The following is a 6,748-nucleotide window of genomic DNA, read 5'->3' on the forward strand; positions in this document are numbered from 1 at the left end:
TCCCCCGGGTCGGGTGGGCTCGCTAGTGCTCGCACGGGTCCGGCTGCAGAGGTTTGCGTAGTGCGCTGCCCACGTCCAGCACCAGCCCTAGCCCTGTGCTCGGGGGCTTCCCCCTGCTGGTGCTGTGCATGGCACCCCGACGTGGCATCATCACCCCTACATTTGCCCTGCGGGCTACTCTAACGCAATGCTTCTCAACCCATGCGTCCGGACCCAAAAGTGGGTGGCAAGAATATATGAAAGGGTTATGAACAAACTGGAAAAATGGATTCTCCTTTAAAGGCGCAAAACAGGAAACCTGGCCTTTCCCTCACAGGCTGGCAGAGCTCCAGCCTGCGAGGGGCTGCTTGGGTGGCCCCCCATTCCTTCCCCCCCCAGCCCCACACACACGGGGCAGGAATGAGGGGCATTGGGTTGGCCATCCATGTTTACAAATGGGTCCTGGTCCTGAAAAGTTTTGAGAACCACTGCTCTAGGGGGCCTCCGGAGGCCCCTTGCAGCCCTGCTTCTCTGTGTGACCTCGGATGGGTCTTAAGGCTGGTCACAGAAGGACTTGGGCACAAACCAACTTCCCCAAAGCTTGAGAGTAAGACACAAAGTTGTCAGCAAACCTAGAGCATGAAAGAACTGGGCTCATTTAGCCTGGAGAAGAAAAGGCTGAGGGGGGATTTGATGGCAGTCTTCAACAACCTGAGGAGATGGGCTTTTCTCTATGGCCATAGGGCAGCAGTTCCCAGCCTTTTTAGACTGGACTGGCAAGCCATGGACCAGAAATGACCGCAGACCTGCAAACTCCAGTCCGAAAGTGATCATCATCATGAACGCCATGTGCCCCTGGAGGCTAGGGGCACGGCAAGTTCCTGCAGGCCGTGGCAGTGCTACTGGCAGTGGGAAAATGGAGGCGGCAAGCGGGGAGCTCCTACAGGTGGCCACAGTTCTGCCAGCAGTGGTGGGGAGGGGCGGCGAGCGCTGAGCACCAGTTTGCTGGCAGTGGCAGTGTCGACAGGGTGGAGAGTGGTGACTGCCTGCAGGTGCCTGCAAACTTGGTACCTTTTCACAGGGGGTTCACCACCAAACTCAGGGGGTGCACATGCACCCATGGGCACCCCCTATGCATCACCAGCGATCAATATACTGCGGAACAGCAGCCAACCTTTTTTTATACTCAGGGTTGGCTGCTGCTCCGCAGTATGCCGGGCATTTCCAGACTCCCAGTCCAGCAGCCAACCCTTCACAGTCTGGTACTGGTCCACGGTCCAGGGAGTTGGGAACTTCTGGCATAGGGAACAGGGCTAGGAGCAACTGCTTCAAGCAGCAGCACAGGAAATTTTGGTTGGTGATTAAGAGGAACTTCCTGACAAGGAGGGTGGTGGTACGTTGGGACAGGGCAGATGAAGCTGCCTAGTGATGCTGTGGAATCTCCATCCCTGGAAGTTTTCAGTAATAGGCTGGACAAACGCTTGGCTGGAATGGTTTAGTCAGGACTCACTCTGTCTGCAGCAGGGGGACTGGACAGTGTAAGTTCCCCTCCAGCCCCATTTACCTATGATCCTATGGGACTTCCCACTCTTTATTTTTTTTTAATTTCGATGAGGCTTTTGTATGACCAAGACCAAAATACTCCCAAACAAATTGTTTGATAGTGAACAGCCACATTTCTCTTACACACGGATGCACCCCTGTGTTTTATTTTTTTGTACCAAGGTTACCTCAGCAGTCAGTAGCAAAACAAGAAATATGCCACCACGTAACAGGAATTACTTAATACCCAGATTTATTATTGGACTGAATATGCATTGACTCTTGTGACTGTAGCTATGATTTTACTCTGTGATTTTACTCAGAGTTAAATCACATCACCTATCCCAGAGCACAAAAGAAGAATAGAAGGAGGTTTCTTTTTGAGAGAGCATGGCTGATCCCCTTGAGTCCTAAAGAGTGTGCTAAAAAAAGTATTCAGCTAATGGTCCATCTCACCACGATTGCCACTGGCCGCCACCAACACTGCTGGCAGCACCTGTGGGTGGTCGCCAACCCCTGGTTGGTGCTCACCACCTCCCCCCCACTGCCGACAGTGCTGGCAGCATCTGCGGGAGCTCCCAGCTTACCGCTACTGTGCTCCCACCACCGCCGCTGCCCTCCTGCCGCCACCAGCACAGTCATGCCCCTGGCCGCTGGGAGCACGTACTGTTCATGCATTTCACATGTACCTGTGAGTTATGACAAAGCATGAACTGCTAACATGGCAGGATAAGACTGGAAGAGATCTTTGAGCCATCAAATCCAGTCACCTGACAACCATTTAGTCAAGGAATCCCCCAAAATCACCACTTTAGACCCTCTCACACAACTAAAAAGCACTTTTCACTGAAACATCAACCACACCCTAAAACAGGTAGTCAACCTGCCACATGAGTGGCACAGGCAAGCTGTCTGTACATAGCACATGGCAGATCAGGGAGGACACAGCACAGCAGCAGATGGGACAGGAAGCAAAAGGCAGAGCAGGAGATCAGGGAAGGAGCACAGGGCAGGAAGCAAAACACAGAGCAGCAGATTGGGCACAGGAAGGGGATAAGAGTGGCACTCAGGAAGAGTGTGGGGTGGATTTGTGCCCCCAACCTGCCAGAAAGGTGGGCTCCACTGCGTTAAAAACGGGTTTTTAAAAGCTGGGGGCCAGATTGTCCCAATTTGTGTCAGAGGCAGGCTGGGGGTGGGCCCAGATGCTGATGCTGCTTTTCCCTGCTACTGGTGTGGGGGAAGTATCCACCAGAGAAAAGCAGTGTCAGGCATTTTTTCTGCACAGGGAAAAGACCTGCTGACATCAATTTTACCTGTGCCCACAGCCATCACTTTCCCCCATGCCTGCTGCCACTGCTTTTCCCCATGCTGACATAGGGAAAGCAACTCTGGCTGAAGCCCCATGTCTGCGGGCCAGATCAAAAGACTCCACAGGCTGGATATGGCCTACAGGCCATAGGTTGCTGACCCCTGCCCTAAAACAATCCTTAAGTATAGGAGGAGACAAGGGCACTGCCAATGCTCTGCCATTGCAATTACAAGGGAGCAGTTGGTTAATATATGCTCAAAAGATTGTAGGGAAAGGACAAAGCAAAAACTGCACAGTCCATGCCAATGTGACCTAAGGAAATATTCCTTCCTGATCCCAAAATTTGGTGGAGTATCAAGATCCTTTAGCCAGGGACTTCTTATTTTGCTGAGTACCAGCCACAGCATGCCCCAGCCCCTCCTTTAGCTGTGGCTGTCATCCCAGTGTTTCAGAGAAAGACAGTCCCAACCACCCCCCCCATCCATTAGTAGTGAAAAAAGGAAAAATATCTCTCCTGGACCCCAACTGCTGGCCAGCAAAAGCCCTGAGTCTGTACCCCAATCTGGAGACTGCAAACATGATTCTGTGTATTGGGTAGCTGGTGGGAGTGTAACGGGTACTTGGTGATAAGAATCCTGTAGCAGATGATGTCCCAAGAATTCTCTTCATGTCCTTGCTGACAAGTTTGGTTTTTAGACTTCCTATCCTCATTACTTAGCCTTTCAACTAATGCTAGTGTTTGGTGAAAAAGTGAATTAATAGAAACCAGAGAAATAACAGAACTGCTGTATTATAGGCATAGAATAACCTAAGTGAACACTTCTGAAGCACCCAAAGCAATTTTTTTAATTTATATTTTCCTGCCCTACTCTGTTCTTTGGTTATAAAAAGCTATTCAATTCCAAATGAAATTACATATGTGCACTGTCTGGTTACACTTTACTGGAATGGGTAAGGATTTCCAAGAACAGTATTGTATGAAATAGGATATTCCTGGGTAACTTTTAGTTCATAGACCAAAAAGCTCTTTGGTAGATTTTACATCTGGGAAGAATCATATCACAGCATCTGATGCAGTGCTGTGAATGATCATTTGTTTAAAAATATACAGGTATTGTATGAAGAAACTTGCATACTTACTGTAACAGAATTGCAAATGAGAAGATTTTGCAAATATAGTCTTATACATTCTGTTTAAATTAATATAGAAGCAGATGGCTTTACGTAATTAACTGTAGGAAGCTATTATGTAGGAACTTGCTGACTCTCTCTTTTTCCCAGATGGGCATGTCACAAGTTGGTTCAGTCCCACTTACCAAATGTGACCGTTCTCATTGGAAGCAGCTGCTAAATTCTACATACTCCTTTATCCAACTGGATCTGGGTAGTGACGGTCACCGTTGCTAGTTCTGGGTTTCTTAGATGAAAGACTGCACCTACAGGTGTAGACCTTGTGTCTCACACCATTCTTGGGCAGTAGGACCATTCAGAATAGCCACCTAACCATTGAAGCCAGTGCCTTAACCTGCCAGAGCTTCCCCTCCGGGTGCTGAGACACATTTTCACCAGTCTGCTTGGCTTTGGGAGCTCTGATTTTCCTATCTTCATGGATAGGAAAATCATGGATCATGTGTCAATAGAACAGAAACACAGCAAAGGAACATCTCAAACATACCCACTTTACTTTAAAAATAAGCACTATGCAAAACAACAAATTCCTTGACATAATCACTCTAGTCTCATTTCTCTTTGCAATTTCTCAGATTTGGTCAGTGTCTTCTCCCTCCACTTACTGCAGCTGGGTCTTCTGCTTCTGACAATGTAGTCCCTTGGTTGGCCTACAGGAATGGTTTTCAAACTGGGGGAGACATACCTACAGGGGTAGTTACCTAAGTTTTAATAATGGCAGTAGAGCTTCTGATTGGTCAACATGCAGTGAGTAATGGTGGTGCCTCATTTGATGTTGGTGTTGGCATTCCTTCCTAAAAAATGAATATGCAGAAATGTATCAGGCCTAGGGGGTATGAGGAGCAATGTTTTGCAGGTAAAGGGATACATGGCCAAAAAAATTTGAAAAACACTGGTCCAGAGCACATACCATTTTTTAAAGGATCTCTGACATATTTTCTGTCCCAGTATTTCCACTAGGAAATTTCCAAGTACCTCTCTTTCTTAACCCTTCTTTCCCAACCTTGGGTTCTAGAGCAAAGTGGCCTTGAGTCTGTCAATGGCCTTGCTGATGGGAAACTCCTGGTTCCACTAAGGTATTCAGCTATTCAAAGTGAATGGCCCTAGTTGCTCTCTCATATCATCCTAGATACATTTTTTCCACAAATTCTCAGTTTCCTGCCAAAACAATGAATTCTCAAAGCTATACTACACATTACATGGAAAATGAAGTATGAACTACACCCAAAATGGAATTTAGAAGTTGACACAGACCTTGCCTTCAAACTGTCAGCATACGCTTGAAATGAGTAGTGCCTGAAATGGCTTCTGGAACAGATGCAGGAAAAAGCAACACAATTTTGCCAGTTTAGGAAGCCCAATTGTCTGTTTCCACTATTCTACAAGGTTGCCAAACTGCACAATGAATGGTTCTTCCAGATGCCATTGCCTGCTTGGTATCCATGAAAGGGGGATTGAGGAAACAGAAGCCTGACGTTTCCTCTCCAAAAGCCCAGTCCATTAAAATCAAGGAGTTTCCACACTTTCAATTATGTATCTCATCAGCTGCACAGTCTTGTATTTCTCATGCAAGATTTTCAGAGAGGAATGATAACAGATTCCCTATTTTTAGCTTAAATTTTGCCAGCACTAGTCCATCTGACATTCGGCAACATAATTTAGTCAGACAACCCCCAGCAGCTACTCTGTCATTTTAGCTGTATGCTTCTGAATTGAGAAGCCCTTGACAGAAGCCTGCATTAATTCTCTTCTAACTCTACGTTTTAGGGGGAAAAAATACAATATTTTATATTTCAGTCTATATGTGTGTCTTTTTCATTGCATTCCACAGTTAGGTGCATTCTCAAAGCATGCATATTTGTTACAACAATGAAAACATCTTGGTTTGTGCTTATTTCACTTATCAACTGCTCAAATGACTCAGCTGTACCAATTAGTCTCTGCTGCATTTCCTTGAGATAGAACCTTTAGTCCCTTAGCATAATTCACTTTCAGAGCTTATTTGTTTTTAAGCATACATTTTACCATAACATAATTTCCATCCTATGACATCATATATTAATTAGGTAACTGAAACAGGCTTTTTTCTCTTTGTGTAATGTGCAGTTTAGAAACTACAGTGGACTAAAAAATGCTTACAATTACCAGTGACTCAGTGAAAGTAACCACTATGCTTTCTCTTAGCTGTTGTTTACATAAAACAGCATAACTACACATACAATATATGTGTACATCAGACCAAATTGTGCATGCAGCAGTCATTGAAAGCTTTTAATATTAAAATGCAATCAGAAACAGCAAAGCAGTGGTCTCATACTTCCATTTTTTTTAGGAAAAATTTCCCACCTTGACATAGAATTTTCATGTGACCTTTTGGAAAAGTAGTCCCACTACATATGCTGTTGTGGCCTTCCAGCGCAAAACAACGATTCTTAAATTCAACTGAGTAACTGAACTAGGCAGCTAGGCTCAGGGCCGGACACAGGCGTGGGTGAACTGGGCAGCCACCTGGGCCCCAGACAGAAAAAGGGGACCCAAAAATGGTGATTTTTATTATTATTTTTATCTTTATCTCTGGCAAAGGGGGGTCCCGATATTAAAAGTTTGCCAGGGGCCACCAAAAGTCTAGGTAGGGTGCTGGCTAGGCTCAGTAAGACTTGGTCTTCTTGCTCTGAGTCCAAACATCAGAAGCAAAGGAAGCAGATCCTGCAGCCTTTTATCAGTATTAAA

Source organism: Crocodylus siamensis, chromosome 3 (genome assembly GCF_052110815.1).
Source record: "Crocodylus siamensis isolate JL-2025a chromosome 3, ASM5211081v1, whole genome shotgun sequence".
In the NCBI taxonomy this organism is placed as follows: Eukaryota; Metazoa; Chordata; order Crocodylia; family Crocodylidae; genus Crocodylus; species Crocodylus siamensis.